Source organism: Barbus barbus, assembly GCF_936440315.1.
Source record: "Barbus barbus genome assembly, chromosome: 46".
Classification (NCBI taxonomy): domain Eukaryota; kingdom Metazoa; phylum Chordata; class Actinopteri; order Cypriniformes; family Cyprinidae; genus Barbus; species Barbus barbus.
This window is the reverse complement of record NC_136724.1, coordinates 23,056,354-23,081,039: the sequence shown is the minus strand read 5'-3', so window position 1 is coordinate 23,081,039 and position 24,686 is coordinate 23,056,354. Positions and strand designations below refer to the sequence as shown.

At 37.0% G+C, this 24,686-nt stretch overlaps 1 long non-coding RNA gene and 2 gene segments (V, D, J or C); 2 read left to right on the top strand and 1 right to left on the bottom strand.

Moving 5' to 3' along the window:
• Positions 1–3,290: 3,290 nt before the first annotated feature.
• LOC306865328 (Ig kappa chain V region K29-213-like) lies at positions 3,291–5,480 on the top strand. The segment is given in 3 exons: positions 3,291–3,342; positions 3,447–3,739; positions 5,436–5,480.
• A 2,384-nt stretch (positions 5,481–7,864) lies between these two features.
• Positions 7,865–12,876, top strand: LOC306865095 (Ig kappa chain V region S211-like). The segment is given in 3 exons: positions 7,865–7,957; positions 8,045–9,041; positions 12,349–12,876.
• Positions 8,922–14,856, bottom strand: LOC306865096. Its single transcript, XR_013783838.1, has 3 exons — positions 14,720–14,856; positions 12,343–13,403; positions 8,922–9,029 (listed from the first exon to the last, which is right to left on the bottom strand). It is a non-coding gene; the product is annotated as an uncharacterized lncRNA (long non-coding RNA).
• Positions 14,857–24,686: the final 9,830 nt, after the last annotated feature.

Sequence of the window (24,686 nt, the reverse complement as noted above, 5' to 3'; positions counted from 1 at the left end):
CTACTGTGATCTGAGATCAACTAAAACACAACTTTTTTGTCAGTTCAGATTCAGAAGTGAAACTGTTCAGTTCAGAGCATTGAACCGATCAAACAGAGAAACTGTGAGTTTGAGGTGAAAATCAGATTTGCATTGACAGCTTTAGTGATTCTGATCGTCTCAGAATAGAGCAGCTCCGTCTCCAGAGACCATGTTCAAACCCCAAGAGCTTCAGTTCACATTTACTGCTAAACGCAGCTGTTCTCAACTATTACAATCATCACCAGCAGCTGAAACTTTAGTGAAGGAAGGACACACTGATCAATGATGCAGTCCAACACAAATGTAAGGCGTTCAGAAGCTTTATTGAATGAACAGCAATGGCAGCAGATTGAAAGACTGCTTGAGTATTGAGCTGTAAATCACGTGACTGCTGTGAATCCTGCTGCTCTTCACTGGAGAAACATCAGCACTCGGAGCTCTTGAGGAACAAGGTCTCTTGAGCAGCTCCGTCATGTGTTACTCTGCAGACGAAGCGCTCTGCACCTTCCCAGCGTGCTTTGCTGAGGCTCAGGACGCTGCTGCGGCTGTAGCGTCCGTCCCGCTCGCTCTCTGCGCTGGTCTGAACCCCCTCGCTGACCTCTGACCCGTCCAGCGTCCAGCTCACCTGCGCCCCCTGTGGAGAGTAAGAGCTGAGCAGGCAGAGCAGTGCGGCTGAGCCTCCAGAGATCTGCAGAGAAGAGGGAGGCAGCAGAGACACGGAGGGCTTCACTGCGGGACCAGCTGAAACACACAAACACACACAAAACTCACTTCTTCACATCTGCAGCTACAATCTTCACTGGAGCAGACGTGATAATGCAGAGAAAATCACTCTCACTTCATCTTTACTGTCATTCCACATCACTGCTGGCATTCATATACACAAATATCCTGAATTAAGATTGAAAATATTCTCAGTTTAATCAATATTCAGTACTATTAAATGTATCGTGTACTTCTAAATATAAATCCGTTCTCTAAAGCAGATATTATATAAGGTAAATCGTTTGCTTTGTAAATTCAAGCTTTTGTGAATAAGGTACAGTTTAATTTCAAACTAATTTTAAAAATAGTGTCTACATGCAAACTGATGATTTATATAAAAACAAAAAAAACAAATGATCATTTCATTATTGTGCTTTGAAAATATTAAGACTTATAATCATAAATATGTTCAAATTATGAATAATTCAAATTTTTGTCCTTGTCTCATGATAACACCTACAAAATTAGAATTATTTTGTCTGTATTATTAAACGTTTGTCATGCATTTAAAAAACTCTTAACTGTTAAATTTACAAAGAATTGTGGGGGGGGGGAATATACATTTTAAGAAATAATTGAATATGTCAGAAAATATAAAGCAATGAAATGTTAATGAATTTTTTTAAAAAATTGCTCATGTAAAATTAAACAATAGGATATATGCCTTGAAATGTAAAAAAGAAATGTCATGAAATAACATTGAATTAAATGTATTTGTAAAATAGCAGAACAGTTTTAATAAACAATGAAACTGTCAAATTCACCTTAAATGTATTGCAATTATTATTTTTTCACTTTAACATATTTTTTGTTGATAAATGCTTGCTTAAATCATCTAAAAAATAATATTACATTTTTAAGATAGAATTGAAGAGACTTACCGATCGTTAGTTTAGTTCCTCCACCAAAAGTGTACCACAGTGCTTCATTCTAGTGAAAGCGTCGTACAAAAACCTCCGTCACACTCAAATAAACACAAACTCCAGCAGAGAAAGAGAGAACAACACACACACACACACTCACACTCACACTCACACTCACACACACATGTTGGGTTTCCATGTTTTATGGGGACATCCCATAGGCGTAATGGTTTTTATACTGTACAATCTGTATGTGCTATTGCCCTACACCAACCCTACACCTAAACTTAGCCCTCACAGGAAACATGCTGCATTTTTAGATTTTCAAAAAACTTTATGCTGTATGATTTATAAGCTTGTTTCCTCATGGGGACCAAAAAATGTCCCCACAAGATTAAGATTTACTGGTATTACTATCCTTGTGGGGACATTTGGTCCCCAGGACGTGATAAATACCAGGTGCACACACACACACACACACACACACACACACACACACACTCACATACACACTGATCAGCTCTTCTCAACATCGGTGATGGTTTATTGGACTAAAGTGACCTTCACAAAAACAGCCTGATCATCTCTAAATGTCTTTAAATGTATGAACATTAGTGATTCATTCTAAACAAATATAAATAAAAGTTAATAAAAATGTATTCTATTTATCATTCTAGTGGTATGCAGAGTATTAGAATAATAATTGATTATTTATTACTAATTTGAATCAGTACTAACGAAAACAATACCTTAAAAATTAAAAGCAGCAGATTTGAAACCAGTAAACTCCTGGAAAGTCCAAGGATCCAGTAACCAAATTCAAACAGTAAGTTCAAACCAGTGCTAATGAAGAGAAAACAGACGATTTCATCAGAGACTGAGGAGAGAATAATGACTTGTGTCCAGATGTCATTAAATTATTAGTTTCAGCATGTATTTGGCTTAAAAGCAAGAGTGATGCTGGCTGAAGGTGTTTTAGATCATACGGTGATCAAAGGTTTAGTGATTCTGAATGATCTGTAGAGTAGTACAGTCAGGTCAAGGCAGGAGGTCTTTGGCATCTCCCTGTGGTCCTGTTTGGTATCAAAGCTTGACTTTTGCTCATTTTATTGAAAACTTTTATTTAAAAATAGAATGATTGTGGCATTATACATACATTGTGAATTAAGTAAATTAAAAAGTACTTATTTATTATGAATAAATAAAGTATTTTTAAATTTTCTTACGTAATTCATAATGTATGTATAGTGCCTCAAATTTCTTTTCTTTTCAATTTTCATTTCATGTTTTCATTAGACATCTTGATTTTCCAAAATAATTTGTAAATGCATTTTAATGATTAAAGTGATTTTAACAAGTTTTGATGACCTGTGACCTCTGGAATGACCTTCTCATTGACACTGACTTCGTGATGCAACTGCCATTTAAATCATTAAAAAAACCTGAAGCTTCAGACGTTTGAGTCAATGTTTTTGAGTCATTACATAAGAAAAGATCCTAAACACTGCTATGTCTCACGAGCATCATCTGCTGTAACCCGTACACAGATTTACATAGAGATGATTTGCATTGCAGCACAAGCTTCAGGAGATTTTATAACTCTGTGAGTTTGAACTCTGAGAATCTGAACCAACAGCAACCATGAGCTTCATCACCATCTTCATCTGGATCTTCACTAGCTGCTGTTTCACAGGTGAAGAAATAAACACACTCTATTCTAACTGATCATCTGTGCTAGAAATACTGTCCTTCAACAAATACTGAATTCTGAATGTTTCTTCATTTTTCTTGATGTAGAATCAGCAGCTGTGACAGTCACTCAGACGCCTGCAGTGAAACCTGTTCAACCAGGAGACACAGTTACTATGTCCTGTAAAACCAGCCCTGAAGTTTACCAGAGTTGGGGTTATCAGCCTCTATCCTGGTACTTACAGAAACCTGGAGAAGCTCCTAAACTCCTGATTTATAATGCTAACACCCTCCAGTCAGGAACTCCATCTAGATTCAGTGGCAGTGGATCTAAGAGTGATTTCTCTCTGACCATCAGTGGAGTCCAGACTGAAGATGCTGGACATTATTACTGTATGGGAGTACACTGTCCTAGTAGCTGTGTGTTCACACAGTGATAAAGAGTCGTACAATAACCTCTGTCAGTCAGAGTCACAGAGACTGAACTGATCCTGCAGCTGCTCAGAGGAGGATGTGAAACAACATTGTCACACATTCATCTGAAATAAAATCATATAAATGAATCCTTCACTCTTAATAATAACAGAGGTAAAAGCATTAGTCAAGCATTAGCTATTCCTTCTGGTCCCGGATGTGCACCGCTGAATTTGTGACAGCGAATTTGGAAAGTGAAATAAAATGACCAAAATTTGCGAATATTATGATTTTTCGAATATTATACATCGTATTTTTAAACAGACTGAATATTTTGGAAGTGAATTCTGTAAGGTCAATATGAATTATTGAATTTTGAATTATGAAAACGTGTGTGAAATATTTTGAATTGAAATATTCACAGCTTAAATAAACAACTATGTTCAATTTCAGGACCTAAAAATGCCAGTCCTGGAAATACAAGGCATTCAAATGCAAGCACTGTTAATAGCAATGCATCTCTTTTTTTTCGATTTGTGGAATTCAGCATGCTTTATGTTTCAAAAACTATTGTCATTATTCTGCTTCCATAGTCGCGGCTGACACGGAAGAGTGTACACATTGTGCGTGCAGTGATACTCTCCAAAATGGCTCTGCGGTGACGTTACGGTGTCGAATTGTTGAATAAAGTCATTATTTTTGTTTTATTTCCATACAAAAAGTATTCCCGTCGCTTCATAACGTTATGTTTGAGCCACTGATGACAGATGGACTATTCTGACAATGTTTCTCATACTTTTCTGTGCCTTGACAGTGAGAGTTACTTGGCAGTCAATGGGACAGTCACAAGCCCCCCGGTTTTCATCTAAAATATCTTAAATTTTGTTTTCGAAGACGAACAAAGCTTTTACAGGTTTGGAAAGACATGGGGATAAGTGATTATTGACAAAATTTTCATTTTGGGGTGGAGTATCCCTTTAAGCCCTGATCCAATGAAAGGCCTGCAAAACAAAAACATATTCAGATAGTTAAAACTTATTTATTGAATTTTAATAATATGAAGACTGAATGATGAAGCACACAGCAGTCTGGTATGAAATGCAAAAAGCAGAGCAGATGACAGATCACTGAAAAAGACAAAGAAGAGTCAAAAGAAACAGCAAATGCAATCCTGTTTCCACTGCAGAGTAAAATTATATAACCATGAGATAAACTTTATACTTTTTGTAAGATAGAAAGTTACAATAAAGTCACAGTTATTTTTAAAGTGATTATTTGAGGATTTATCCAGTTTTCTGCTGCTGAGAGTGAATCACAGAGATATAAACTAATATCAGATGAGTGTTTGATGAGAGAAAATGTCTTTAATTGTAATATTTGTCATTTCTGTTCTCCTGTAAGTGACTGTGACACATTTGAGAGGAAACGGCTTTGAATTTGTGTCCCACCCCTGTGATTGAGCACAATATCAGAGCGTCTGTCAGTCAGACTGTAAATCAACATCACTGTCCTTCAGTTCTCACTCATTCCCAGCAAAGATGAGGACACTCGCTCTGATCATCTGCTCTCTGCTGCTGCTCCTCAACGCTCAGACTCACGTTAACTGCAGTCAATACATTACATCAGCTTCTTTTGGCAGAGATCATTAATGTCTTCTGATGATTTTCTTCTTGTGTGTTTCAGAGAGTAGAGGACAGATCAGCGTCACTCAGAGTCCCTCAACGATAGCAGCTCAACCAGGAGAAACAGTCAAAATCAGCTGTAAAACCAGCAATTCTGTATATTATAGTGTTGATAGGGGAAAGTATCAATTAGCCTGGTACTTACAGAAAGCGTAAGCGAAATCTGTAGCAACACATTCAGAATCCACGATTTGCGAAAACGAATCTATGAAAATCATTAACAAAGAATTAAGCCTATTTGAAGAGCATGTTACATTTGTGCGACTGAGTTAATTGTTTTCATTTTCATTGTGTTTTTCTTCTTTTGTAATGGCATATTTTTTTATCGTTTCTGGACAAGTTACGTTTGTTTTTATAAAGTTATGTTCATTTTTATAAAGTTATGTTCATTTTTATTGACACAAAAATAATTACATACACTACTACAAACAGCCGCTACTGTCTCAGTATTACAGCAGTCAATATATACAATATCACATTTATGGCAAATAACATCACAAAACTCATGGTGAGTAAATGTATTATATGAACTAAAATACTTAAAATCTACATAAAAAGAGCAGAATGCAAAATTGTATAATATGACATATATGAGAGCAGCTGAGAAGATCATTGGTGTCTCTCTCCCCTCCCTCCAGGACATCTACAGCACCCGTCTCACCCGCAAAGCCCTCCGCATTGCAGGCGATCCCACCCACCCGACACACAGCTTCTTCAGACTGCTGCCATCAGGGAGGAGACTGCGGAGTCTCCAGGCGAGGACCAGCAGACTGAAGGACAGCTTCATACATCAGGCTGTCAGGAAGCTGAACTCCCTCCCGTCCTTGCCCCCCCTCCCCTCCCCTCTTTCACCCCCATTTAACACAGCAACACACTAGGAACTCTGACTCTGTGACATCCCCCCCTCCCCCACCGACCAACAAACTGTGACCGGCACCTGTCACTTGTGCAGCATTGGCTGATCACTACTTATCCAACATTGACTGCAAATTACCTCTTCGGATAGTCTGACAAAAAGCTATCCGAACTTGTCACTTTAACAGACTGATAAGCTCTTCTTGCACTACACTCATAACAAAACAAATCTGCACAGTTTTGTTTTTGTACATTGAACTGGTTTGCACTCCATCTATTCTGCCATGTGCCTTATGCACTTTATCTATCTCTCTTTTTTTATTTTCTACAATGTCCTCAGACTGATAAGCTCTTTTGCACTACAAATATATCTACACAGTGTTGTTTCTATTTAACTGGTTTTGCACTCTATCTGCCATGCGCCTTATGCCACTTTATCAATCTAATTCTTATTTTTTTCTACAATATCCTCATTTGTATAGTTGTATGTACATATGTTTAAACTGTATTTATCTGTATCTGAACGTGTTTAATGTTAACTGTATGCACCAAGGGTCTGAGAGTAATGCAATTTCAATTCTCTGTATGTATGTGCTGTACATGTGGAAGAATTGACAATAAAGCTGACTTGACTTGACTTGATATAATGATAAACAAGCCTAGAATCTAGAAACCTGAAACAACAAAACTATTCTAGATTGTGTGTGTGTGTGTGTGTGTGTGTGTGTGTGTGTTTATGTGGTTATGTGGTTTATGAGGACACAAATTTGTATAATGACATGGGTATGACAGAGGTATTACAATATGAAGGTGGTTTATGAGGACACGGCCTATGTCCCCGTAATTCAAAAGGCTTACAAAACATACTAAATGGTGTTTTTTTGAAAATCTAAAAATGCACAAAGTCTCCTGTGAGGGCTAAGTTTAGGTGTAGGGTTGGTGTAGGGCAATAGCACACACAGTTTGTTCAGTATAAAAACCATTACGCCTATGGAGAGTCCCCATAAACCACAAAAACCAACATGAGTGTGTGTGTGCGTGTGTGTGTGTGTGTGTGTGTGTGTGTGTGAGAGAGAGAGAGAGAGAGAAACAGCAATGAACGTTCGGACTAGGGCAGTGATTCGTAACCTTGTTTTACTCCAAGGACCCCCTCCCCTCCGAATCATTGCTGCAAGGCCCCCCCCCAAACCTTATATACACAAAACAACTCTGTATTCTAGTGTTATTACTTTTCAATTTCATGTAATTACTGTTAAATAAAACAAATTCAAGATAGATTTAAACATTCAGTTGTTGCAAACATACTTTTTACTAATCACTTTTTACTTTTTTAAGTTATAATTTTAAGTTAATTACAACTTAAAACTAATTACAAATACATAGAGCTCAATTATATAGCAAGTTTAACAAATAAGCACAACAACAACAACAAAAATTTAATTTATAATAATAAACTATAATAAATTAAAACTAATTTATTAAACTGTGTTTCTGCTGTGTTCAGGTAAATGATGTGGAGTGTGTTTGCATATTGATCAGATGCTTGAGTGCTCTGAGAGTGTTTATAGTGCTGTGAGTTTAACACTTCATCACTGACACACACAACAATCTTCATCAACATGACCTTCATCATCATCTTCATCTGGACTCTCACAGCGTTTGCTCAAGGTTTGTGGAGCACAAGTTTGATATCAATTCATTTCTTCAAGTATATTGTCAAAGTTTTGAGTTGATTTTCTTCTTGTTGTGTTTCAGAGAGTAGAGGACAGATCAGCGTCACTCAGAGTCCCTCAACGACAGCAGCTCGACCAGGAGAAACAGTCAAAATCAGCTGTAAAACCAGCACAGATGTGTTCAGATATAATGATGGGGATGATGCTTTCTTCTGGTACTCACAGAAACCTGGAGAAGCTCCTAAACTCCTGATTCGTTATGCAAAAAGCCTCCAGTCAGGAACTCCATCTAGATTCAGTGGCAGTGGATCTAACAGTGATTTCTCTCTGACCATCAGTGGAGTCCAGACTGAAGATGCTGGACATTATTACTGTCAGAGTTTTCATTGTAGAACAGATTCTGGAAATAAATGTGTGGGTGATGTTGTGTTCACACAGTGATAAAGAGTCGTACAAAAACCTCTGTCAGTCAGAGTCACAGAGACTGAACTGATCCTGCAGCTGCTCAGAGGAGGATCTGAAACAACATCGTCACACATTCATCTGAAATACAATCATAAAGTAATCCATTGCTCTTAATAATCACAGAGATCAAAGCATTAGTCAAGAGAAACAACTAGATCAAAAGACCATCAGAGTCTGTATCAGACCCACAAACACACAGACATATCTGTGTTGGTCTTTGATTATTATTTTTGTCTTTTTCTTCTCTCACACGTTGGAATTTTTTGTTGTATTATTTCCTCAGATTCATAATTTATGTACGGCGAATAAAAATGTGTTAAAACTGGACTAATTGAATCTGAGACACAAATGAGATCTGACTGATTTCAGTTTGTATCACTTTTTGTTAATAACAGACGTTCATTTTCAAAACACACTGAGAAAAACTCAAATGAAGAGGCAATAAAGACACAGAAATGTGTAACTAGAGACAGAGGTGTGATGCTAGAGGCCTTGCAGATTCACTAAATGACCATTTATTGTGTAAAATTCATGATTGTGTTTACAGAGCCTTCAGATACAAGCCCTACCACCGCTCCAGCTTGACCTCTGACCTCTGACCTCTGCCAATATGAGTGATTAGTGTTGCTTTCGTCAACGAAAATTATGACTAAATATCGTTGTCAACGAACCTTTATCACGTGACGAAAACGAGACGAGACGCAAGGTAAATGCTGCTCATGTGACGATGACTATAATTAAATATGTATATGCAATAAAAATGAGACTAAATGTGGTTTACAAAATAAAAACTATGCTAAAATGTCTCTTCATTTTCGTTGACCAAAACGAGACGAAGCGAAATGTTATAACGTTATTTTGTCTTGTTTAGTCGTGTTATTATTATTACAGGTCCTTTTAAAAAAATTAGCATATTGTGATAAAGTTCATTATTTTCTGTAATGTACTGATAAACATTAGACTTTCATATATTTTAGATTCATTACAACACAACTGAAGTAGTTCAAGCCTTTTATTGTTTTAATATTGAAGATTTTGGCATACAGCTCATGAAAACCCAAAATTCCTATCTCAAAAAATTAGCATATGATGAAAAGGTTCTCTAAACGAGCTATTAACCTAATCATCTGAATCAACTAATTAACTCTAAACACCTGCAAAAGATTCCTGAGGCTTTTAAAAACTCCCAGCCTGGTTCATTACTCAAAACCGCAATCATGGGTAAGACTGCCGACCTGACTGCTGTCCAGAAGGCCATCATTGACACCCTCAAGCAAGAGGGTAAGACACAGAAAGAAATTTCTGAACGAATAGGCTGTTCCCAGAGTGCTGTATCAAGGCACCTCAGTGGGAAGTCTGTGGGAAGGAAAAAGTGTGGCAGAAAACGCAACACAACGAGAAGAGGTGACCGGACCCTGAGGAAGATTGTGGAGAAGGACCGATTCCAGACCTTGGGGGACCTGCGGAAGCAGTGGACTGAGTCTGGAGTAGAAACATCCAGAGCCACCGTGTACAGGCGTGTGCAGGAAATGGGCTACAGGTGCCGTATTCCCCAGGTCAAGCCACTTTTGAACCAGAAACAGCGGCAGAAGCGCCTGACCTGGGCTACAGAGAAGCAGCACTGGACTGTTGCTCAGTGGTCCAAAGTACTTTTTTCGGATGAAAGCAAATTTTGTATGTCATTCGGAAATCAAGGTGCCAGAGTCTGGAGGAAGACTGGGGAGAGGGAAATGCCAAAATGCCTAAAGTCCAGTGTCAAGTACCCACAGTCAGTGATGGTCTGGGGTGCCATGTCAGCTGCTGGTGTTGGTCCACTGTGTTTTATCAAGGGCAGGGTCAATGCAGCTAGCTATCAGGAGATTTTGGAGCACTTCATGCTTCCATCTGCTGAAAAGCTTTATGGAGATGAAGATTTCATTTTTCAGCACGACCTGGCACCTGCTCACAGTGCCAAAACCACTGGTAAATGGTTTACTGACCATGGTATTACTGTGCTCAATTGGCCTGCCAACTCTCCTGACCTGAACCCCATAGAGAATCTGTGGGATATTGTGAAGAGAAAGTTGAGAGACGCAAGACCCAACACTCTGGATGAGCTTAAGGCCGCTATCGAAGCATCCTGGGCCTCCATAACACCTCAGCAGTGCCACAGGCTGATTGCCTCCATGCCACGCCGCATTGAAGCAGTCATTTCTGCAAAAGGATTCCCGACCAAGTATTGAGTGCATAACTGAACATAATTATTTGAAGGTTGACTTTTTTTTTGTATTAAAAACACTTTTCTTTTATTGGTCGGATGAAATATGCTAATTTTTTGAGATAGGAATTTTGGGTTTTCATGAGCTGTATGCCAAAATCATCAATATTAAAACAATAAAAGGCTTGAACTACTTCAGTTGTGTTGTAATGAATCTAAAATATATGAAAGTCTAATGTTTATCAGTGCATTACAGAAAATAATGAACTTTATCACAATATGCTAATTTTTTGAAAAGGACCTGTATTTTGCAGTATTTCTGTTTCCTGTGTCTCTCTTGAGGGGCTGCATCAGGCCCGTCTCGCAGCATTATTTAGAAGACGACAACAAAGTCAGCCAGCCGGGGTTCGTCTTTGGGAGATGTGTGTGTACTTCAAACATGTTTGGTTGGTAAAATAAATGTTGTAAATTCAAATCAGAGCGTCTTCTGTGTCTGGAATGGATGTATTCTTGAGTCTAAAAGGTAACAATACGAGAGCTTGACAGAATTATCAGCCCGAGTCCGCCCCGAGACCGTCTTTTTCCCCTTCTCCCAAATCAGATTATACTGTTTCAGCTATTAAAATAGTTCAGTTTTGTATGTAATGGCAAAGTGATTATATTTCGTTTTTTTTTATTTTTATTATTATTAAGTTAATTTAGAAAAACGTTTGGAGCATTTTTTTGTTCGTTAAATAAGTTTTTTTTCTTTCTTAAAGTCCATGTTTGATCGATTTAGCCTTCTCAAATCATCACGACTTGCCTAAAATAAAATCTATAGATATACTAAAACAGTTCAAGCATATAACAATGTTTAAACATTAGACCTAGATAAATGTGCGCTGCATCAGTAGTTTGTGCGGAGAGTGGAAGCTAAAGCGCAGGACATGGAGGCGCCGGCGCAATCAGTTGCATTTCTTTTTACACCGTAATTTTTGCAAACAATTTACACCGTAATTTTTGCTCATAAAAGTAAGAGTAATGCATCATTTGGAACTGTAAAGGGTCTACTTTTATTTGTGTGCACTCGCAATATCAACAAAACTTTTTATAAAATATATAAAATAATTTTATAAAATAAAGATAAAACAATGATGCGCCGTCTCGTCTAGAACAGGAGCACTTCACAAAAATGAACCGAAAGTCAGCGAATACATGCCTCACAGACATGATAAATATAGCTGTGAAGTGAAGATGCACTTTTCTCTAAAGACGTGTCTAATGAGGAGATGGCGAGTCAGGATCATCTTCATCTTTGCGACACTGACACAGAAAACACTAGTTTTTTAGTAAATAATTAAAATATGTCCTTACTAAACACCGTCGAGTACCCCCCCCCCATCGTCGGGCCCTTAGAATCGTCCTAAACCCCCCCCCCCCCCCCCCCCCCCCGCCCCCCCCCCTTACGGCGCCCCTGCTACTTGGTACTTATACTATATTGACTGGGTTAAATAGAATTGTCTTACTAAAAAGAGACTAAAATGCAATTTTCATTGACTAAAACTAGACGAAAATAGTCATGGATAATTCTGACTAAAATGCTCAGACTTTTAGTTGACTGAAACTTGACTAGACTAAAAAGAGTATGAATGTGACTAAAACTAATAAAAACTAAAATGACAGCTTCACACAAAGACTAGACTAAAACTAAAATTAAAAAAGGCCGCCAAAAACAACACTATGAGTGATTCTGTACAGTTTTAACTGAACTTTAATTAACTTTTGTTAAACTCCTCCACAAAACTATGAGAAAGTACAAACCGTTATCTGATGATAACATGATCTGATCAATCTGTGAACTGATGAATCTGAGCAAACCTTGTCTCTCTGTTAGTCAAACTGACTCGATTCACAGAATAAAGAGTTAAATGTTGAAAGAGTTAAACTCATATTTGCATCATCAGGATGAAGTGACTGTGTTCCTCTCAGAACAGAGCAGATCTTCATCATCCTCAGAGATTGACATTCCTGTAATACCAGAAACACTTCAGATAACTACTATTAAACATCAAAACACTGAGAGATGAATAATATGTGTGTCATGCTTGTTTATCTTCAAAACAATGACATTTATCTATCATTATATCTGTGAGGTTCATCATTTGGCTGCATGTACTTGTTCCGTTATGAATCTGCAGGTGTTTTCATGCTCCACTGAACAACATTTATTTATAAAATTAAAGAACTGAAATAAAAATGACACACAAGATTGCAAATAGATAAAGTTACTATTTTATTTATTGAATTTTAATTTTAATGAAACCATCACAGAATGAATGATAAAGCACACATATAGTCTTGTATGAAGCACACAAAGCAGAGCAGCTGCAGATGAGAGCGACTGAAGCTGGATGTGGAGAATGAAGGAGTCGCTCATGTGCTGTTAGTCTCCATGTGAGACATGAGTGAGAAGAGCAGCAGATCTACTCTGAACACTGCTGTCTCGTCACGTGTCCAGTGAGCGCAGGCTGGCCGCTCCGTGTGGCCTCACAGCTCACTGAGACGCTCTCCATCCACTCCTGCTCAGAGAGAGTCAGGCTGCTGCTCCAGCTGTACAGACCGTCCTTCTCCAGGAGCCCAGCGCTGCTCTCCTGAGACCTGCTGTTCCCGTTCAGCTTCCAGCTCAGGCTCCAGTCTGACGGGAAGCCCTTGCTGGCCACACACACCAGTGTCGCTGTCTTCTTTGAGGAGATCTCTGCACTGGAGGGCGGCAGGACGCTTACTTTAGGACGAGTGACGCCTGACAAACACACAACACTCAACTCAGTCAAGAAGAAAGCATTTCTCTCTTTTCAGGTTCAGAAAAATAAATGAACAATTAATACAGTGATAGTTTTATTATTCATCTGAATTAATTTTTACACAGCCTGTGATCAGCAAAGGAACGAAAGTTATTAATTAAGTAATTATTAAGTTTAATTATATTGATTTAAAGAGACATTTTCATTATCAACTTCAATGTTAGTCACTTTTATTAAAAGCGTCACAGATCAGGGACCTCATTTATAAAATGTTGTGCAGAAACCATCTTTAAATTAATCTTACGATCATCTCTCAAATATGCAGACGGGTGATTCATAAAATGAACTGAAAACACACGTACGCATCTCTTTCAGATCTGAAATCTATGAATCGCAAATGATCTTGAGCTTGCGGGCAAATGAATGGCTTCAGCTCTCTGCTTGTAAACGACTGCTAATTAATGTCATTAACATGTAAAAGATCACCAGTCATCATCCAAATTCTTTAATTTAGAACAACGAGCTGCAAGAACAGCTTACATTTCCAAAAACCTGCAGTTTACTCGAACAAGAAAAAGTGTGTACGTCTGCTCAGGCCCTGACGTGATGATAAGCACTTTTTATTGTTTTATTCTCAAATATGAGCGTTGGCTTGGATTTAAGCGTACACACACTCTAAGATCAAATCTGAGCGTGCACACATTTTATAAATGATGGTCCCAGATGTGAATAAACATAACTGCTGGAATTCATTACTATTTTTGATGGCAGCATGAGAAGATTGGGTACAAAAGTCTGTTTTAAAAAATATAAAATATAACTTTTGTCTCGCATGTCTACTATAAATTATTAACCTCTCAAATATTAACAAAAATACAACTAAGCAACCACAATATCTGCAGACTTTGCTTAAAAATCAACAAACTAATCTGAAAATTTTTGTTTAATTACTGTCTTAAATTTTCAAGTAAAATCGAAGTCGTGCCAAAATGACACACTAATGTTCATTTGATTTCAGTGCAGCTTTTTAACATTTAGAATTTAATTATCAATGAAGGAAAACGAGCTGAAGCTCTGAAAAGCCATAAAATCAAGTTATTAAGAAATAACAGAAATGATTTTAGTTCACTGGATGAAAACAAAGATGCCACGACAATGAAATCATCTTTACAATGCTGACTGCCAAACATTCACTGCCAACTAAAAATAAAATTAAAATATATAAATAAATGGGAAAGTGTATCCTTTCTATAGAGCAGCAAAGTGTTTAACAGTCAGTTGTTGTATTAATAATATTAAATGATGATTTACTTACTGCCAACATCCAGTTTGGTGCCGCTGCCGAAAGTGACCCACAGTGATACAAACTAATAGAGCAGCTGAACAAAAACCTCCTGAACGCTTCACTAACTGAACAAACACACATCAACTGAGTCTCCAACAAACACATCCACTCACAGCACAAACTACCTTACTTTACTTCATCTGCTTTATGCAGTCTGCATTATTAGTAAAGCACAACCTGAATTTATGGAAAATAATAACATTTTACTGTATATGATGTGTGACATGACACAAACTCAGTTGATTCAGTGATTGAGAGACACATGTGATGATCCTCATGTCTGTAAAAACCTGCAGGAACATCCATGAATATAAAATACAGGAATTAACAGTTATTTCTATTCATCTACAGCCAAAAATATTCTCAGTGTCTCACAGGAGAGAGTCAGGATCATATACTAAAGTTGGTCTTTATTCAGAAGTGAATGATCTGATATAATTTAAAACAGCTTGGCTATTAGAATATGAAATATTATGAAACAAAATCAGCAGTTTCAGTAATTGTGTGTCTGTTAATGAGCGACTGTGTTCAGGTAAATGATCTGGAGTGTGTTTGCATATTGATCAGATGCTTGAGTGCTCTGAGAGTGTTTATAGTGCTGTGAGTTTAACACTTCATCACTGACACACACAACAATCTTCATCAACATGACCTTCATCATCATCTTCATCTGGACTCTCACAGCGTTTGCTCAAGGTTTGTGGAGCACAAGTTTGATATCAATTCATTTCCTCAAGTATATTGTCAAAGTTTTGAGTTGATTTTCTTCTTGTTGTGTTTCAGAGAGTAGAGGACAGATCATCGTCACTCAGAGTCCCTCAACGACAGCAGCTCAACCAGGAGAAACAGTCAAAATCAACTGTAGAACCAGCACAGATGTGTACTGGAGTACGACTTATTCAGTGAACACATTCAGCTGGTACTTACAGAAACCTGGAGAAGCTCCTAAACTCCTGATTTATTTAGCAAACCGCCTCGAGTCAGGAACTCCATCTAGATTCAGTGGCAGTGGATCTAAGAGTGATTTCTCTCTGACCATCAGTGGAGTCCAGACTGAAGATGCTGGACATTATTACTGTCAGAGTTACCACTACATCAGCAGTAATGATGTGTTCACACAGTGATAAAGAGTCGTACAAAAACCTCTGTCAGTCAGAGTCACGGAGACTGAACTGATCCTGCAGCTGCTCAAACACTATCACTCACTCAACAGACAAGAAACACAAAAATTATCTTCTAATAAACACCAGTTTTGTTGAGCTACATAATTATTTATTTTTGATTATGATTTTTCTGATTTGTTTTTATCTCCTGTTATTTCAGTCCTTCAATTAGAAATTCGACCACTTTTGATCTTCCCTTTAGTGGATAGCTTCTATTCTTCACTATATATATATATATATATATATTCTGCATTTATGATTTATCCTGAATCTCCTGCAAGATCAGCATCATACTGCCAAATATGGCATTTCCAATTAATGTAGGCCTGTTACTCATCACTCACTACTGACACACAGAGACAAACACAGAAACTAAAGTGTGTAAACTGATAACAAATCACACAATAATGGTGCAATATGTTGTTTTGTTTTTGTACATTAAAACTATATGGTAAAGTCATTGTTTATCAAAAGTTACAAAAATTTGAGCAGCTCCTTCATCTCAAGCTGATAATGAATTATTATTCATAACTCATTTCTCAGAAGTGAAACTGTTCAGTTCAGAGCGTTGAACCGATCAAACAGAGAAACTGTGAGTTTGAGGTGAAAATCAGATTTGCATTGACAGCTTTAGTGATTCTGATCGTCTCAGAATAGAGCAGCTCCGTCTCCAGAGACCATGTTCAAACCCCAAGAGCTTCAGTTCACATTTACTGCTAAACGCAGCTGTTCTCAACTATTACAATCATCACCAGCAGCTGAAACTTTAGTGAAGGAAGGACACACTGATCAATGATGCAGTCCAACACAAATGTAAGGCGTTCAGAAGCTTTATTGAATGAACAGCAATGGCAGCAGATTGAAAGACTGCTTGAGTATTGAGCTGTAAATCACGTGACTGCTGTGAATCCTGCTGCTCTTCACTGGAGAAACATCAGCACTCGGAGCTCTTGAGGAACAAGGTCTCTTGAGCAGCTCCGTCATGTGTTACTCTGCAGACGAAGCGCTCTGCACCTTCCCAGCGTGCTTTGCTGAGGCTCAGGACGCTGCTGCGGCTGTAGCGTCCGTCCCGCTCGCTCTCTGCGCTGGTCTGAACCCCCTCGCTGACCTCTGACCCGTCCAGCGTCCAGCTCACCTGCGCCCCCTGTGGAGAGTAAGAGCTGAGCAGGCAGAGCAGTGCGGCTGAGCCTCCAGAGATCTGCAGAGAAGAGGGAGGCAGCAGAGACACGGAGGGCTTCACTGCGGGACCAGCTGAAACACACAAACACACACAAAACTCACTTCTTCACATCTGCAGCTACAATCTTCACTGGAGCAGACGTGATAATGCAGAGAAAATCACTCTCACTTCATCTTTACTGTCATTCCACATCACTGCTGGCATTCAAATACACAAATATCCTCAATTAAGATTGAAAATACTGTCAATTTAACCAGCGTTCACTACTATTCAATGTATCATGTACTTTTAAATATAAATCCGTTCTCTAAAGCAGACATCATATACAACAAATCATACAGTAATTTGATCTTTTCTGAATAAGGTACAGTTTAATCTCAAGCTGATTTTAAAAACATTGTCCACATGCAGATTCATGATTAATATATTTAGAAAACAAATTTAAATATTGGATTTTGAACATATTAAGAAACTCACAATCAAAAATATTAATAAATGTGTTTAAAATTATTCAATTTTTTTCTCTTTGTCTGATAATGACGCCAACAAAATTATAATTATTTCGTCCATATCATTAAACATTTTGTGTCACGTATTTCAAAAACACTTAATTGTTAAATTTACCAATAATTGTGGAAAAATTATGTATTTTCACAAGTAATTGAATATGTCAGAAAATATTGCACTCTGTATATTAAAAATAAATTTTAAGTGGTATGAATAATATCATCTGAAATTACTCGCGTAAAATTCAAATATTTTTAAAACAATATGAAATATGCCTTCAAAAGGAAAAATATGTGAATGCCATGAAATAACACTGAATATAAATATGTATTTGAAAAATAGGAGACAAATTTTTATAAATGATGAAACAATTAAATTCACCTTAAATATATTGCACTTAATATTTTAACATTTTTAAATCTTATTTCTAAATGCTTGATTAAATCATTTAAAAAATAAATTAATACATTTTAATGATAGAATTGAAGAGACTTACTGATCGTTAGTTTAGTTCCTCCACCAAAAGTGTACCACAGTGCTTCATTCTAGTGAAAGCGTCGTACAAAAACCTCCGTCACACTCAAATAAACACAAACTCCAGCAGAGAGAGAGAGAAACACACTCACACACACACACACACACACACACTCACACTCACATACACACACACACACACACACACTCACACACACACACACACACACACACACACACACACACACACACACACACACACACACACACACACACACACACACACACTGATATGAGACTCAGCATCAGCTCTTCTCAACATCACACATGGATTATTGAACTAAAGTGACTTTCACAAAAACAGCCTGATCATCTCTAAATGTCTCTTGATGCATGAAAACTAGGAATCTAAATAAATAATATAATCACACTCTGTATTGATCACATTTTCTTTTCACTTCTTAATTTGGGGTTTTTAAATGATAATTTTTAATTACTTTTGATGACCTTTGACCTCTCATGGAGTTCACAGTGATAAACTAGTTTCTTTCAGTGATTCAACTCTGTCACTGAATCATCAGAAAGCCTGCAGTCAGAGCCAGAGACTGAAAGAGAAATAAAAAGAAATGATATCAAACTTAACTAAAGAAGTGAAAACATTCATCATTGGATCATGAGACTGAAACACATTTACAGGCTCAGTTTTCTTCTGCATGTGGGCTTTTTCACGTCTGTTTTGCTCCAGGAGGGTTTTTCCACAGAGAGTCACTTTGCATCGACACATGCTTCAGCGCTCCGAGTGTTTATAGCGTTCAGACTCAAACACTTTATAACACACTGCTGTTTACCACGGTACAAAACCAACAAACACAATGAATCTCTTCAGCAGCTTCATCTGGATTCTGACAGCTTTTATTCCAGGTAACAGAAGAGAAAGATGCTCATTTCTCAGTTATTAATGTTGATTTAATTTGATGAAACACATATAATGTTGTTGTCAGCAGCATCCAGAGGAATCACTGTGACTCAGCCTGAAGTTCTGACTGTTTCTGAAGGACAAGACGCCACTATAGAGTGTAAAACTAATCCTGGAATAGCTGGTTATGGTTTAGCTTGGTATCAGCAGAAACCTGGAGAAACTCCTAAACTCATCATTTATGATGTAAATGATCTCTATGATGAGAGTTTCAGTCGATTCAGTGGGAATGGAGAATCTGGTGGAACTGATTTCTCTCTGACCATCAGTGGAGTCCAGACTGAAGATGCTGGACATTATTACTGTCAGAGTTACCACAGTGGTGATGTGTTCACACAGTGATAAAGAGTCGTACAAAAACCTCTGTCAGTCAGAGTCACAGAGACTGAACTGATCCTGCAGCTGCTCAAACACTATCACTCACTCAACAGACAAGAAACAAATGAATCTGATCTTATAATAAATGTCCGTTTTGTTGAGTTTTATCATTATTTATTTTTTGATTATGATTTTTCTGAAATTGTTTTTATCTCCTGTTATTTCAGTTCTTCGTGTAGAAATGCAATCCCTTTTGAGCTTCCCTTTAGTGGATAGTTTCTATTCTTTTTTATTTAGTTAGATCTTTTTTTTTTTTTTTTTTTTTTTTTTTTTTTTTTTTTACATTTTTCTTTTTAAACTGCATGATCAGCACCATAAAATGTTTTGCTAAATCAGTGTAATAAATGTATTGATGTATGTTCATTCCTCATAATGCAGATATTAACAGCATCATATAAACACATTCCTCTATTTCACAGCAGATGAGAATGAATACAATTTATAATAAAATCAATGAATGGAAGAATTAACAATTATATAAAAATGAATGTGAAAATTAAAGATCAGATTACCCAACAGGTGCTGTTCACCATCAAAAAATAAAATAAAATATGCATATCACCATATTAAAGGCATGGTAACACTTTACTTAAAGCCTTTATGTATAATGCATTATGAAGTGTTATTAAATTACTCATAATGTGCATTTTAATACATTATATCTTGTCGTAATTAATTATAACTGAATTTAAAATGAATAGTGTAACAATGAATTTACAAGTGTTATAATGCATTAATTGTGTTTACAGTTATTCATGAGATTGTACAATGCATTATAAGATGCACTGCAAGGCATAATTAATGCATTAAAACTACCTTTATAATGCATTATACATAAATGCTTTAAGTAAAGTGTTAACAAATTTATTCCATAAACATTCATAAAGAGTGATGCTGTTTTATATCATGTGACGTGACTCACCATCAAACTCAGTTCAGATTCAGTGATTGACAGAGACATGTGATGATCCTCATGATGGTAAAAACCTGCAGGAACATCCATGAATTTGGTGTAAAATTTATGAATTAACATGTTTCTATTCATCTACAGCCAAAAATATTCTCAAAGTCTCACAGGAGAGAGTCATGATAATATACTAAAGTTGGATTTATTTAGAAGTGAATGATCTAATACAATTTAAAACAGCTTGGCTATTAGAAGATCAAATATTATGAAACAAAAATCAGCAATTTTAGTAATTGTGTGTCTGTTAATGAGTGACTGTCTTCAGGTAAATGATGTGGAGTGTGTTTGCATATTGATCAGATGCTTGAGTGCTCTGAGAGTGTTTATAGTGCTGTGAGTTTAACACTTCATCACTGACACACACAACAATCTTCATCAACATGACCTTCATCATCATCTTCATCTGGACTCTCACAGCGTTTGCTCAAGGTTTGTGGAGCACAAGTTTGATATCAATTCATTTCTTCAAGTATATTGTCAAAGTTTTGAGTTGATTTTCTTCTTGTTGTGTTTCAGAGAGTAGAGGACAGATCAGCGTCACTCAGAGTCCCTCAACGACAGCAGCTCAACCAGGAGAAACAGTCAAAATCAGCTGTAAAACCAGCAGAAATGTGTATTACCATAGTTCTGTGGGACATTGTTTGGCCTGGTACTTACAGAAACCTGGAGAAGCTCCTAAACTCCTGATTTATTTTGCAAACACCCTCCAGTCAGGAACTCCATCTAGATTCAGTGGCAGTGGATCTAACAGTGATTTCACTCTGACCATCAGTGGAGTCCAGACTGAAGATGCTGGACATTATTACTGTCAGAGTTTTCATTGCAGAACAGATTCTGATGGTTATTGTGCGGGTGATCTTGTGTTCACACAGTGATAAAGAGTCGTACAAAAACCTCTGTCAGTCAGAGTCACGGAGACTGAACTGATCCTGCAGCTGATCAGAGGAGGATCTGAAACAACATTGTCACACAAAAAACACACAAAAAATGGTCTAAATGAATCCGTCACTCTTAAAGGGATAGCTCACCTAAAAATAAAAATTACCCCATGATTTACTCACCCTCAAGCCATCCTAGGTGTATATGACTTTCATCTTTCCGACGAATACCATCAGAGTTATATTGGCTTTTCTAAGCTTTATAATGGCAGTGAATGTTGATTGCAACATACAAAACTACCACATTCTTGCTATAAGTTTGATCGCAACACTGCTGTTATTGCTGTTAATAGTGTGTATTGTATGTTTGATTACATGTCATTAAGAAACTGCATGATCTTTACACTTCTGCCATATGGACATCAACTTGACAAATAGTCATCACTGATAAGCTAGTACTAAATTGTAAGAATTAGCTCTTAATTTGAGCTATTATTTTGACTTTCAGCTTTAGGGAATTTAAATCTTAAAATTATATAGGGTTGATTAGTTTATATTAATCAAAACTTATAATTTCTAAGGTTTTAACGACTCGTCCAGCAATTCGCAGTATATCATATCAATTTTGTTTATTTTATTCGTGGCCAACGAAAAAAATAACAAAATCAAATAGTACTTCATGTAAATTTATGAGGTAGCAAAAGATACAGCTCAAGGCAGTAACTGAACAAGTACAAAACACAAACACTTCTCTGTAAAATGAAACACGTTTATTTGCTAACTGTTATTCTACAATACTATGAAACCAAATAACACACAATAAAACATACACACATACACACATATTGCAGACAATGAACTTTAAACTTACAACTAGCACTCTTTTGCCAGTGGCTGAAACTTTTCCTGAGGAAGATTCAAGCAGAGAACTCGTCTATCTTTAATTCTACAGATTAATTCAACCAGTTCAGCAGAAGATGGAAATTTTGTTACTTGCTCTGAGTTGAGTGTAACAGCTGATCTGCTGGTTCTGTCGTTCTCCACGTGTTCGAACGGGATCCCTCTGAGGCCGCTGTTGACGTCGATAAGTCACGGGATGCCGTCTTGTGACTGGTTGGCTTCTTTTATGCTGTGATGACGAAGTCTGTTCAGAGTTCTTACGGCTTGGTTCTGATGACTTCTTCAGTGACAGTATCAGAATATTAAAGTCTTGCCAGATGGTAAATGGCTGAGGGCGCTTAACAGCATGACCAGTAACGGAGCCAAAGTTTCTTTAAAGCCAGCGCGCTCCAAGCAGAGTTTTAAACGTCACAAATTTTCTGTGTGATCCAATCGGATTGTTTCTATCAGGCGGAGCCCCGTCCCGTATACTGTCCTTCTTTGGACCAAACTTGATCAAATCAAAACACTGTTTGTGAGGAATATTTCTAATAACTTTTACAAAAGTATTCATCAGTCATACGATGTTGAAAATCTACAAATAGTTAATTTCAACTTCCTGCATTTAACATAAGCTTTAGCATGATATTAAACACGTATCTATTCAAAGGAAAGTTATAAGGCAAAGATTAAAATACACTTATTACATAAACACACCAAGCATGTATACAAAACATCACACAAGTTATTAGTGAGCATATCGCTCTACTTTAAATGATTTTAAATGATTTTGAAATCATTTATGCAAGTTTGAGTTTCTTTGTTGAAAAGAGGGTGAGTTGGGTTTCAGAAGGGCAGGGAGCCATTGGTTATTGAGTCATGGGACACATTTTATAGATCCTGATGTCCTGAGGCCAGCAAGAGTCAAGGGTGTAGGTCTGCTGAGCTTCAGCGTTCAGGCGATTCATTGTAGCTCAGACTTCCTTTTCCTGTTGGACAGCCTATAGCGCCATACATTGAGATCACGAGGTGTTTCTTGATACAAAGAGATCTTTGTTTCCTGATTGAGTTAATTATTATCTTTCTTCTGAGTGGACCAGAAGATGCTGACAGGAACCTTGCTATAGGATATTGACATCACGTGACCATGATTAGCTTGGCCCGCGTGCTCTTCGGAGGGGGGAGATTTTATTTATTCTTCTTAGAATGAGTTGGTTTGATATTTCTTGATATGAAATCTCTACAAAATGTAATGTAGAAATTAATTTTTTTTGTAAAGCTGCTTTGCAACAATTTGTATCGTGAAAAGCGCTATACAAATAAACTTGAATTGAATGGAGGTCAAGATTTTGAAGCAACAAAGTGCATTCATCCATCATAAAAAGTATTCATACGGCTTCGGGGGTGAATAAAGGCCTTCCGAAGTGAATCAATTAGTTTGTATAAGAAAAACATCCATATTTAAAGCTTTACAAATAATCTATAGCTTCTGCTAACTGTTGTACATTTGTTCACGAGAGAGTGCCGTTCCAGCGGAGGACGTAGGTGTACATCTTCATCAAAATAATTCACACAACTTACATTCAACGTTTTCTAAATGAAAACTTAAGTGAGGAATATATAGAATAGAAGTAGAGAAATCTTGACTTCCACCCTACATCTCACACAGTAGCTCTATCTGTTTGTTGTAGAAAACAGAAATTGGGAGAATCACCTGAGTTTTGATGCAACGAACTCAACTCTCTGCTGGGGATGTTGATTCATCTCAGTGACTTGAATCTTTATCAAATACTTTCACCAAAAAAATTTGTTTTGTTCAGTGGTCTTCACCATGTAACATTACTGCGACAGTGGGGGGGTGACAAGTGAGTCTAGATGCTCACAAGATGTTCCAGTTCGTTCTTTAACTAAATGACTCGTTCAGTGCCGCTCCAAGTCTCGTTCAGACACAGAATGTCTTTCTTTGAATCAATGAATCATTCACTCAAAATGATTTGTGCTGTTTGTATTGAGCTATATCAGCCTGCTGAGCAAAACCAAAGTAACTAGTGGCAGTATTGAGTTTAAAAGTAAATTACTCAGCAGTAACTTTTTGTTTTTCTAAACTATTGTATAAAAGCAATATTACATTCGTAATTGGGCTGTTGGTCTGATATTCAGAAGAAACAGAGCTCTTGTGTGTGTGATGTTGCTTTATATCAACAAAGGACTATATTACTGTAATACTGAGCAAAAACACATGAAATAATACAATTAAATTTTTTTTTTACTCTCTTTTAACAGTTAGAAACAAAGCATGCTGGGAGCTAGAAATCTGCTGTGACTCATTCTGTGAATGTATGTCTGTACATGCATTCACATTTATATGGGAACATCTATGTGCAGTATATACTCAAACAAGGATCAAACAATGAATATCTATTTTTGTCTTCATTTCAAAACATTTTTGTATGTATCAATATATAGCTATATATTGTAAATGCATATATTGCTGTATATTGAAAAATATAAGCACTAGTTTCCAACATATGGAAA